Here is a 13,379-nt window from a genome sequence, read left to right as displayed (position 1 = left end):
AGGACGCATCAAACTGAAGTCATTACGATCGGAACTGGCGATCATGAATGAATACTATGATCAACACTGCAGATCCAGTGCTCCGATACTGAGTATTTGAATACTACAGATTTACATTTACTTATATTTAGTAATTTATTTAAAAATTTTTACTTGTACTGATTAGTCGAACGCTAGACCTCCGCACTGAATGTATCGTCCAATTGCCGTAAACACTAATGTTTTATTATATGTGCTAATATTGCGATTTGTCTAACGTGAAAAAGCTACCGCTGTAGTTAGGAAATTATGTTCATCTAACAGTATTTCTCGTAATAGCGTTCGATAAGGTTGTCTCGATACGACCCTATTATATTCATTTCTTAGGTTGTACGTGTGCTGTATGTTCAAGGTAAAAAAAGCCAACATCCAAACAGCGCTTGCGGTCATTATACGTGTCAACCGACATACCAGTTGCAATAGTAGGCACTGTCGCCTCAGTCAGTGCAGAGCATATTGGGCGTTAGGGGCGCACCGCGTTTGGCTACGACACGAGTATGGCCCTTCGCACCAGGTTACGATAGGCTTACTCTACCATGGTCACTTACTCTATATAGTAAGCCATACAAAACGAATGATGTGCTAGTAGAGGCACAAAAGACGACTATAGAATGAAGCCCTGTTTTGAGCTAAGCCACAAACATTTGTCCCATCTGCCACATTTCACCCAAAGACCAAGCTCCTTCGTGTTTGTTTCTTCCCCCTTTTTACGTCATTTTCCTTTTGTTTTTTTAGGGGCCTTCGTGGATTTATAATCGAGTTTTTTGTAATCTATTCGGTATTTGTTGTATGCCCCGGCGGCCGAATCGGGTACAGAGTGTCGCATCAGCCTCTCGTCGGCCGCCAAAAAAGGCTTGGCGACAAGCGGCCGCAAAGTAACGCGGTCATCTTCTCAGAATTTTTTAAAACACTTAATTAAAACCATGCGAGCATTGATCCGATTGCCATAGTGGTCTAGTTCTCATAGTACAGTCGTTTAATGCGAGAGTTTTCTACCTGGAATTATGAAAAAATCAGCTGTCAATATTTTAATTAAAGGCCATAATTCGATAGAAACAAATGAACCGATAAAGGGATAAACATTCACCAAGAATTTTTTGCAGTGTCCGCTCGTGAGAATATTTACCTTAATGTTTGACTAACTTCAAATATTTCAGCACTCTTTTGAAAATAGTGCTGAATGAAAATTCAAGGGTAGATGCCTCTAAATAAATTGTCAAAAGAGCTGCTAATATAAAAGCAACGGATAGATCAGGGGCCTAACGTTATCCCGCTCATCGACGCTATTAAATTGCGGCGAAGACGAAGTGCACCTTCGTGAAACGGCATCTAAGGACCCTGACAATTCACCCCAGCCAGCATGGCTCAGAAGAAAAGGAGACGGATATATACAGTCTATGCGTATAGACCTACACGAAAAGATATAGGCTGCGTCACTAAATTCTATCGGAACCCTCTCCGGGCTTCTGTGCAGCCGGATATGAACTGGGTCCAAACCAATAGGTCGGGTGGACAATTTTTCATAGGCGTCGCAATACCCTATTAGCTCGTCTATAACCCCACCATAAAGCCGGGTCGCTTTAGCCAAGGGGGCTTACCCTGTCAGGGTATGTTTTGAAGTACGCACCCCCCACTCTAGCCCCATCTTGATGTGCAGACGCACCCACAACGACGACTACGAACAGTTTCCTTTGCGGCACCGCGTCTTACCATGGGCGGAGCTGGGACAGGGTGGGGGCGTTATATGTATCCATGCGAACATGTAGCAAACACCGAGCTAGCTCCCACGTATCAGCCCATCACTTTAGAGTAAAGCTTTATAGCTGAGGTAGTCTTCGAGGCTGCTGTAAGACCTCTATAGGGAAGTGGGAAGAAGAATCAAGCGACATGCTCGATCCTTTGTTTGCCATTACATTTAGAGCGCACGAAAATGTATTTAAGAAAAGAGGCCTGCAACTTGCTAATATTTGATAACGCTCTTGTAGTTACAAATGCGCACTTCTCCCGAAGTTGAACACGAACATCGTCTACGGGACCGCCTCGATGGTAAAAATAGTAAGGGTTACGTAACTACGACACGGCCATAAGTCAGATAAATCACACGTGTATAGCCATTGCATTAAATCAACTTCCCAAGTGCTCATTAGACAGCGGACAGCCAATTGAGCTTGTTCTAACCTTCGTAGGCCAAACTAATATTGATAACATTCTTTTTTACTCGATCTAACAGAAAAAAGCTACGAGTAGTATTAATAAAATGCCTACATTGCTATCAGTCTACTATAATTATTACGTTACCGTTATAACAACGAACACTAGTTGAAGCTATTTACCTAGGAGCAGGACGGATGAAGATAAATTAAAGCAGCTAAAAAATATATAACATAATTTTGCCAATCACGCATTGTTGTTTACATGCTCTAGTCGTCGTTGGTAACTTTTAAACTATACCATTTTTTGGTATTACCATACATATCTATTGCGTCCAAATAGCACCAGTCACAAATATTTACATGTTGCTATTATTATCTTATGCTCTTCATGTCTCTTTGGTCCAAAAACAACGAAATTCAGCATTCTCGTCAATGTCTGTTCATTTCAGCCAATAATGAAACAAAATAAAAAAGAAACAAGTACGATTATAAATGTTTTCAATATCTTCACCACTATATATAGGTACACACGCTTGCTTTAGATTACGTAAGGTATGCGACTGTCTTCATATCACACCAAGTAGAAAGGCGTTTAGGACATATGCCTTAAATCCTAATTATCACTTTTTCCCGAAAGCTCTTTTGCATGGAATAGGTTTATTTTAGAACTTCGCAACCAACATGAGTTCTTTGATAGATACACACTTTTCCACATCAAAATTATGATCGGAAATACGCGTCGTTCATCAAGTTCTCTTTGAAGTTTCTTCTAGAAAAGAAAAACATTTGCGTCGATCATAAGTTACATTTGTAAGAGTATGCTTGTTCTTCAAGATGATGGGTTCTTTCGCAGCGATTCGTATGGCATGTCCATCAGACCCTCTTTATCTATGCAATTCAGTAAGTTCATGTAGACGTCTGGATGGGGCTAAGCATTCCATAAAATGTTACTTAATCGCTATTAACATAGATGATTAAGTTAATTGAAAAATCCACGGTCGAATATGTAAACAAATCCGATAACCAGTTCACCCGTCCCCGGAAAATACGATAATTAAATAATAGTAAAAAAAAAATAATAATAAAGAGGCATTAGAGTTGCGCTAGTAGATCTATGAATACGACAATCCAATTGTGGCGCCATTTGAACTTACTTGAGTTTTATTGATGTATTAAAATGTCGAATATGAAGGTACCGTTGAAACAGCTCTTACTGCGGACGTACCTCCTAATGTGGAGTATAACCAGCTGGGCAGGTCCATAGATGTCTTCTTATCATTTGTAAGCGATTATCGGATTTTTCTAACCAACCAAGTAAACTGTTTGGATTCGGCCTATATTGTGCCTGTTAACGCCGTTATTAAATCTCGAGTGTCATTTTATTCTTTAGTAGTCGTCACGGACAATATAATGGAATACTGCTGATACGGTCATCATAGACACGCCCAGTTTAAAAAAATTAATAAGCCCAGTAATAACAGAAAGAAGACACAGACTTTCTGCGAACAGAAAGAAGACGATCTAGGAGTTGTAAGAGACTATCCGAGAAAACAAGATCACAGTCCGACAAGGCTTCCGAACTTGTTCATGCATCGTTTTACGATGTTCCTCAATGGCGTCACTGAGTGCAATGGCTTTCACTACCGTTGCTGATGGACCCCCCTCGCCGGTGCCGTCCCAATGTTTCCATTTTCCAGTCGAACGCTCTCAATATTTCATGCGGTAAGTGTAAGTAGCTTACCCCGTCATGCTTAAAAGTTATTCTGCGCAGCAGCTCTTACCCACCACTCCCAGAACGGACGGTAGACGTAAAAGAGGGAGGCGCCTTTTGTGCTTAGCTACTATAGTGTGGCGCATCCAAACAGAGACCCATACAGAGATAATGCTTACGCTTTCATTTTAGCTGGTACGTAAAAAACGTGTTAGTGTCGTGGTCATAATACAGCTTAAATGGCTGAATGAGAAAAACCTTTTTTCGTTTGTGGTTCAGTTTCCGCTAAGCCAACCAGCCTTCGCAGTATACAATTATTATTGTTCTAAAGTCGTTCGCGTTACTGTTGCATCGTTTTTTTTTTTGAGATCGACAGAGCGAAGACCGTCTGTTAGCTTAGAACGGGAGCATTGACTTGCTTATGACAGTGGAATTGAGTCAATGGGAAATTGGGCTAGAGCTGATCTCTGCGAAAAAGTAGAGAAAAGGTCGAAATATTAGTAGTATAGTTCTATGTTTGGCTACGGTGGCCCATTTGCAGTTGTATCGTTTAGGACCTATATATCGTTTGAACTTTTTGCTAACCTTTAGCGATGATACGCTGTAGCTAATATTAGTATTACAATGCTACCCTACCATGAGCGTATTTCGCTGCAACACAGCCTAGGCCTACTCTTTTTTAGAAGTTTGTCTGTAATTCTAGTAATGGCCGACAGTTCCGGTTACTACCATCTATCTACTGGAAATGAGCTACTTCTGTGTTATTTAATCGTTGCGTTATAATGTGTCCCATGCAAGCAGAGATGTCGACCAAAGTGGCCTGAAATCATTTATGCCGCATTATGTGTTTATTTTGTACAGTGTCTTTCGCTTATATCGTACAACAATGTTTTATTGTTATCTATCGCAGGCTGGCCTGAAATACCTATCTTCATCATCATAGTCACAGTAGCTGCCCCGTCTGCTCAACGGTAGAGGTACTTCAAACATTAAAAGTAACAATAATGACCAGCCAGGTCTTTTAGACTGCAGTGATTATGACCGTAATGTGCTATTATGCAATCTGCTTGTTTGATGCGATCAGAAAATTGGCGATAAACATCTTCATGTTGTGATCATCACCAGCAACATGTAGTGGTTTTACTAAGAAGCGCGAGCCTAGAATTGTCTTCCTTAGCCACCTAGTGCCATTGACAGCGACAGTTCTTCAATTGTACAATCTTCAGCCAAATACAGCCTGACGGAACGACCTAACTTTGCACTAAATGGGATTATATCTACACCATGTTGTTGTACTTTTTTTTTTTTACTGTTAGCAAATATTCATCTATTCTGACATGATAAAATAATGGACTAGAACATTTAGTGGTATCAAGTCCGGTACACGGGAAGTGCTAAATTTCTAAATACGTCGCAGCAGATCATAACAGATTAAAACAAATATCCAACAATTAAGGATTCGATAAGAAAAGCAGCTCGCGTAAGCCGCCGCCGCCGCCGGTGCTTATGATATACATATATATGTATAGATTTTGTCCTAGTCATAAGGCTGGTTTGATCGCTTCAGCAGATACGTAAGTTCATTTTTTTGGCTGGGTATTGCAATCAAGGAGGCCATCATATTAAAACGGCTCGCCAGTGAGGTTGCAACTAATTGACGGCTAAACGGGATCGTTTAAACTATACGTGCAAACGTGTACTATAACTCTCTATGTAATTTATAGAATAGCAATAAAATATCTAAGATGGCAATACGGCTGATATTCTATTTAATATAAATGGAATACATATATATATATTCAATCGGGCTTAGAAAGCTGGTGCTGGGACGAGCATAGTATGATCGTCGTGTGCCGGTAGTAACTTCAGCATTCAGGAGAATGAATAGTTAGAAGAGATTGCATCTTACTATTCTCTTCTATCTTTATTTATACTACTATTTTTTGCTCGAAAGGTCTTCTTCAGTTTACGGCTTGCGCTAAGATCAGCGTTCGCCGTTTCGTTTCAGATACTCTGGTGCCTTTGTAAGTACATTGGCTAGTCGTCAGGACAAAAATTATAGTCAGATCGATGAGCGAATTAAAGTTGTTTGAGAAACTTTGCGAGCTTCAATTCGACTGGTTCTACTACCATTCACTAGATATGTGGCTGTTATAGATTTTAACATTTAAGCTAACTAGAATTAGATTAATTATAATCATTAGAAATTATTAACACAGAAAATATGTGCCCCCAGGAAGCCTTCACGGATCCGTACACGTCCGTCGCCTAAATTCTGTTGTCCTTAATAATACCAAAGCTATTTATTGGAAAATTTAAAATAGTACCATTTTAACGATACAATGTCTAGAGTAATGTATACATTGTTCTATAGCGTACTTCTATTAGTGTCTTGCTAGAATCTACGTTTCAATGGTAATAAATAGCCAGCCAATTAGAACGATTAATATCTCGTACTATAATTTCTATTCATATTAAAATATATAATTAGGCAAAAACTATAGAAGGGCAGACTACTGGCTATCGAATCAATTAGATTTTATATATACTTCTCTTATTTTACTATTTTAACTTCATTCATCATCGTCTAGATTACCTACAGATATGCTCATATCTAATAAGGTATGATCAAATGTAATTAGGAGGTGTTTTTTTTCGGTTTCTTAGACTCTACCGAATACACAGGAACAGTGAAAACACATTCATGGCATGAACGCAACTTCGGTCGTGGTAAATGCCTAAATCAAATGTTTGTCAGACTAGTTCTTCTGACGTTAGCCATAGCCTATGCATTAGGGCAGATACGCAGATTTCAGGAGTTGACCCCACGAATCCATTTGCCTCTCCAGTCCGGCACGACGCACAAATACCACTTGAACAACAGCAGCGGTCTTAATCCTGTTGTTTTCAATCGAGTTCGTAGTGCCTTTTTCCACCTACCACTGATACAACAAAATCGATCTAATCGAGACGGACGATTGCTTCATTATGCGGCCCTAATAACTAAAATGATCGAGGAAGAGCTCTTAGCGAACGCTTCGTCTTCGCCTTTTGTTCGATTTAGAATCTTTTGAATTTGAATTCATGTTTCGAGTGCTGCGGTCGATCATCGGGAAAGGCTCATTTCAGGCATTCATGTTTCGTAACGGTGCACACAGGAAAAGGACATGAAAGCGCACGGTTATCGCTCGCCATAGCGCTCGCTGCGAGGCGCCGAGACAAGGACATCTTAATTGGCCAAAATGCTCAACCTAACGACAACGAAGTAGTTTATAGTTGTTACTGCTTCGTCCTAGGTAGTTTTTCTGTATCCTGCCATAAAGAGATATATGTTAATGGATATTTGAATACCGTTCAATAATTAACTTTGTAACTTCAGTACATTTCATCGACAGATTTCATCCAACCATCCAAGGGGCTGTCTATTATATTAGCTAATAATATTGGTGCCGCTCGTTCTTTTGAAGAAAAACACACACGTTTCGCAGATTTCATCACAGTATTATTAATCAAGATGAGACGAAATAAATTGGTTGAATAAATCGCAATTTGGCGTTTACTCCGCAATATCTTTCAATTAAGTAATATTAATAATCCTATAATTAGATATTCTTATCTTAATAGATCTATTAGAACATTCTAGTATACAACTCTGCTCTTGACAACAAATAACTGACGCAATTCGAAGCCGTTTACCTAATGTTCGAGATGATTATTGGAACTCAAGAGTATCCTTCTTCCCTCAAAGTTGTTAAGTCACTTCGTTTTACTTCGGTACTATACGAGCTTTTGTGAGGTACATTAATATAGGAAGAGGCGATAACCAATCTGCCTATATATATATATATATATATTCAGTGTTTGCGTCATAGATTTCCTTGCGGCAATGGGAATTTTTCGTCGTTAATCGCTATGTAACTTACGTAGGTGCATATATGTAACAAGCAGTGCGGTATGAATGTCGTTGACGGAACCTTTGCAGATGTTTGTGTGCATGTGTTTGTAAAGTGCCCTATGCCGGTATGAAATGTATTTTCGAAGGTAATTGTACAGCCCTGCCCGATGTATGTGGGTGCTTCCTTTTCACCCTGTGGCCTGTGTATATTAATAACACAGTGTCGCCGATGGCTAGCGATAAAGTCGCCGACGACGACGACAGCATCTCCGCAGTTATCCTTAGTAAACTCTGCTAGCAGGCTCTTGCTGTCGTCGCCATTTAAGAGCACTGGGCCTCCGAGTCTACTTATATGTTCTTGACTCCAATCGCGACTTGACTGATGTGCACGGAAACACGGACTCGACACGAGCAGAAGCAGCGGTGGCGATACCGACAATAGCACAAAACACAGCAGGAATCTCTAAATCTTGGGGTCAGTTTGCCCGCAAACGGGCTTGTTACAGGCCATTGGGGATTAACCGAACGTAGCAGTTAGAGAGAGTAACAATGAAAAGATAGTAAGAAATTAGCCCTTCACCTTGCAACCCTAACATTCTCAATATAAGCAAAGATGAATTCATTCTTTCAATAAAACCACGTTGCCATATTGGGTGGCTAGTCTGTAGTCTACGGATGTAGAAGGATGAAATCCGAAAGAGATGACGTGCGAAGTTAGAACTTCCTCATAGACGTTTGTATAAGGGAGTTACGTACTGTCTTTAGAGACAAAGAATACGTCATATGATGAGTATAGCATTCTAATTTAAATATTACCCACCGAAGCACCTTAATGCTAGCGGAAGACGTGTATGTCTAAAACCATTAATGCCATTGGTGATCGTTATGCTTCCGGCCGTTTGCTACGAATAGGCACCATCCTCGTTCAGATTTCCTAAAAACTATACTACAGCTTCATTTAGCTCTCTTACAACGACTTTTGAAATGGACTTTCCTGCTGAAAATAAACAGGCCCCAAGAACATACGCAGCTATGCAAAATAGCTTTTAACCCAGGATTGAGGATATTTTTTACTAAGTTGAAATTTCTCTGACATGCAATGTTACTTCTTTTACTCGGCTGTTTTTTTCTTAGCGTAACTACTGAGCTTTTATATAAAATGGTAGCGCATGTCATTGCTCTACAAAAATTGGATTTGGCTAATTGCAGAGCGTCTTATTTTTAGCTGGAAATTTCACAACTCAATGGGGAGAATAGGAAGGGCAAATGCAACAAACGATACGACTGTTGCAAGGTCCAGCAAAAAAAAACTCTCTGTCCAACCTAAATGACCCGCTTACCAGTCATTTATTATTAGATATTACTTGTAATTCAGTCTCTATGTGGGAATACGGCAAGCCATGACTGAAAATGGTAGAAAAGGAAAAAACCCCATTTACTTTCGCGTCAAAGTAGAACTAGCAACTCTGGTAGATCGTGACGCCCAGAAATAAAGCTAATGGCGTCGCAGTAGTAACATATACAATCGATACGTGTAGGCAACAGCTATAGCAATACGAAAGCATCTACTTCCGAATTCGCATGTGGGGCATCTGGAAAAAACTGTTCAAGTGCCACGATGTGCTTTCGAGAGGTACATCTGCAATGTTGACAGCGCCACCAGTGGCCTTCGATTTAATTGTCGCAGCGGTTTTTGAGGACTGCCGTGTCACGATGCTCCTGCCCCTTCCGAGACGAGGCACGACATCAGGCAGATAAATAGAGAAAAACAATAAAACAATGAGTTTCAGTGTCGACTTTTTCCGACATGATCGTTGCTACTGCCGCTGCTATTATTGCAGCTGGCGCTATCGTCGTTGCTGTTCAACTGTGTATATAATCCTAATGCCATTCATACATAGTAAATAACATTCAAACAATATAATTGAACACGGATATGCAGGTTCTACAAAAACAATAAGAAGTTCTCGTAAAACGACAATACTTATACGTGCTCAGTGCCCCGATAGCATTCCTGTTGTTTGTTTTCATTTATCATTTTGACGGATAACAGAAGTACTAATATTACCATATTGGAACTATTCTTTATCAGTACATTATTATTTCTGCTGCATCATTGTGTTTAGATAGAAGGTAAAAGCTTCGGAATTAATTGCTTCAAATGGAATGGGTGACGATGAACCCGGAAAGACGTGAATTGACTTGGCCAGATGCATGTTGCCTATAAAAACGTCGCCTACAGAGCTGCTTGTCGCGATGGGTCACTGAAAACCGTGCGGAAAACGTACAAATCACGCTCTGCTCTTTTTTTAGATTGTAACCAGATAGGGGCATTATTATAATTACCATTGTTATTATATATATCATATCATTGTTTAATTGAAAAACACTTGTCGATACTATCTACGCATATTGTTATCAGGCCAATTGTCGAATAAAAGATCCACGCATACACAATACGCATGTAAATTGATCGTACAATTCAGTAAATGATAATGCTCAACGTCGGGCGCCATTAGCGACAGGCCGAATCCTAATTGTTGTGGATCCTATCAATGTGACTCACCCTTTCGGCCGTTATGCTGTTACACATTATGGCGCCACAATTAAATGAGTTAGTACTCATGTAAATGTCAACATCGAATAATATCGTTCAATAAACAAACTTCGAATCAGAGCAATACGTCGTTGTATATGCTAGACGAGTCGCAGAAAGCCTGGGCGGCTCAACGAATCAGCTATTCATCAACAATATTTTATAGAAAGCATTTATGTATATAGTGATTGCTCCTATAGTGATAAACGCGCTTCCCTAGAAAGTGAAGATGTGACGCACTTATGCTACAGTAGTTAAGCTCTACAAGCTAAGTTGTCGATTCTTTCATAGCTCTTAACCGGCTGAGTATTTAACGACGGCGAAGATAACGGCCAGCCAAAGAGGCGCATTGCAATTTTGTCACACTGTCCATATCTCACCCCACCTATCGCCCACTATCACCCGCCACTGCCATCAACAGCGGCAGTCTCGCGGTTCGAAGAAATCGGCCAGCGGCTCATCGCAGACCTAGGAGGCAATTCTTGAAGGGCAAGCCCGAATCAATGATAAGGCTCAGCCGGTAGGGGGCAGGCCCGATGATAGCCTATCAGGGGACTCATCGTCATCAGACAGAGAGGACACAAAGCAACTTTGTTTTTAGCGTTCTTCTTGTCACTATCGATCGGGTGCTGGCCTAATACCAGCCTGGAGACCAAGCAGGATCGTCCGCGTTCCTTCTTCTCCGGAAGTCATCAGCATGAGTGATGAAGACAGAGAGAATGTGCAGACGATTAAGAGCACACACTAACGTGTCCTCCATCCAGGCCGTTCTCAGTCGCCATGGTACGATCTCAGCCTGCTGTCCTCAGTTCTTTCGATACAAATGCTTCAGTGCAGAGAAAACGAGAGTTTCTAGGAACCATTCGATTGGTCCGCCAAACAACAACTGGAAAGCAATGCGTGTTACTTTGCTGTTATTGTTTTAAAATTCTCTTTCGTCTTTTTTTGTCCGACCATCAAAATCCAACGAAAAAAAAAGTTACATGCCAGTTAAGACTGAACGAATCGTGACGACGTTGTCCACATTTAAGTAGGTAAACTAAGTGAATGTGTTAGCCTTGTGATGGGCCTGCCAAAGTCAAGAGCGTGCCGAGTTCTTTGGGAACAATACGGTTCGCTCGCGATCATCAAGTGCAGTTAACCACTAATTGTCTTATTTTGGTAGCAGAGGACCACAGATGACGTGCGCATCCTTCGATCTGAGAGCGGCAGAAACTGTCACTGGACGCTCCACTGGTCTTATTCGATCCAGGAGGGGGTGAACCAGCCCATAAGTAGTCCGGCGAGTGGCGTACTAGCAGCCCAGCGACCACGGGGGCTAACTGGCCCTTTCACTGAGTCGTTTCAGTGAGTTAGTGACCACTGCCCGTACGAGGTAGGTAAATCGGGTGGAGTTATCGTCATTCTATTCGTCGCCAAAGTATGGTCACCACCATTACGACCGTCATTGCCACTGGCGCTCCTTGAATCGGTTTGAGAATCGTGGACGTTGAGCTCGTCTAGCGATCAGCAACGCGACAAGGAACCGGACGAAAGGTACGGGGGTAGTGAGTGGGTAATTTAGCTTCGGAGCTTTCGAAAGGTGGGATTGACCTTTAGGCTTTGTGTTGCACAGAGTCTGCCCGTTTGCATATTCAAATATCTCGTAGCCAACACCCTTAACGTTCTCGCTCGTCGATTAGTGTCAGCTCGAAAGGCCCTAGATGGGCCCGTGTCGTTGGCTTGAAGCTGAGGGGAGTTCAGCGGTCGTCCATGAATGATAGTCGCCTCTCCACACAGGCAGTTAGCCGACTTAACCATACAATGCCGTCAAACGTTCGGTGCACCATTTACGTCCTATCAAAAAGAAATGGACTGCTTCTCTACGCTCTGTGCGTTCGCCTATCATCTGCGTTGCTCTCTCCCACAGTTTCTCTCTTTATCTGTAAGTCTACTGAAAGCTAGCCAACCACTAGCACAACTACCTAACCCATAAAAAGGGGACCAGAACAAATGACGTTGGCCGCCAGGGAACCTAAATCGAATCTGTTATCGCCCACTTCATATATTATCCACTCTCCCCGAAGAAGTTCACTCATTCTCTATTCTCCGTTTCTAAAGCCAGACGTCCATCTACGGGCAAGCTGCGGGCCAAAGACTACGCGATAGGGTTACGAGGTTCGAAACTCTTAAGCACACCAAGCGTAAAACGCGCCAAAGGTTTCGTTGTTGTCAGGTCGTGCCCGACACGGCGATTTATATGAAACGGATCATAGCGATCAATAAGATAAGGCTGTAACACGAAGTCGTTAACCTGCAGTCGGGATAATGAAAACAATTCTCTATTGAGGTTGACACTCGAAATTTAGCAAATGATTTGTCGGGACATTTTGAGAGTACGCATACGGCGAGATATGAAAAATTAATGTTGTTAACGAAGACGGGAGGAGTTATTTATATCTGCCATAAATAGGAATTCGTTTGAGTTGGGTAAAGTAGCCAAATTATCGATTATTTACTATTTGAACTACTACTGAAGATCTGCGCAATTCCTAGGTAAATGACCTCTCACTTATCAGAGATAACTACTAAACATTTCAAATAAAAAAAAAAATCATTAAAACAATAAAACCGCTACAAAGTTAAAAAAATAACGTAAATGTATAGAACAGCTGACAACTAAAAGCTGAGTTATTTTCGCCTTGTATCACATATCCTGAACTAATGTTGCTAATGTCGATCCTTTGCAATATAGAGTAATCCTTTTGTATACAGATAACAAAGGATACTCTTTTTTTAAAGAAAACCGCTTATTTTACTCGTACTAGTTCGGATCTTCATTAATTAGCACAGCGGGCCGGTCTAAAAAGTTGTACGTGTCTGGGTTTCCATTCCTATTGGCCCTAACTCTGCAGATCTGATCATCCCGACCCCAAGCCAGATCAAAGATTTGTATTTCGCCCACTGCGTCAATGTCACCTGCCTGTTTGCTTCGTACAGACACAC

The sequence above is a fragment of the Varroa destructor genome, unplaced genomic scaffold (genome assembly GCF_002443255.2).
Source record: "Varroa destructor unplaced genomic scaffold, Vdes_3.0 BEIS01000003.1, whole genome shotgun sequence".
Lineage (NCBI taxonomy): Eukaryota > Metazoa > Arthropoda > Arachnida > Mesostigmata > Varroidae > Varroa > Varroa destructor.
This window is presented reverse-complemented; position numbering follows the sequence as displayed.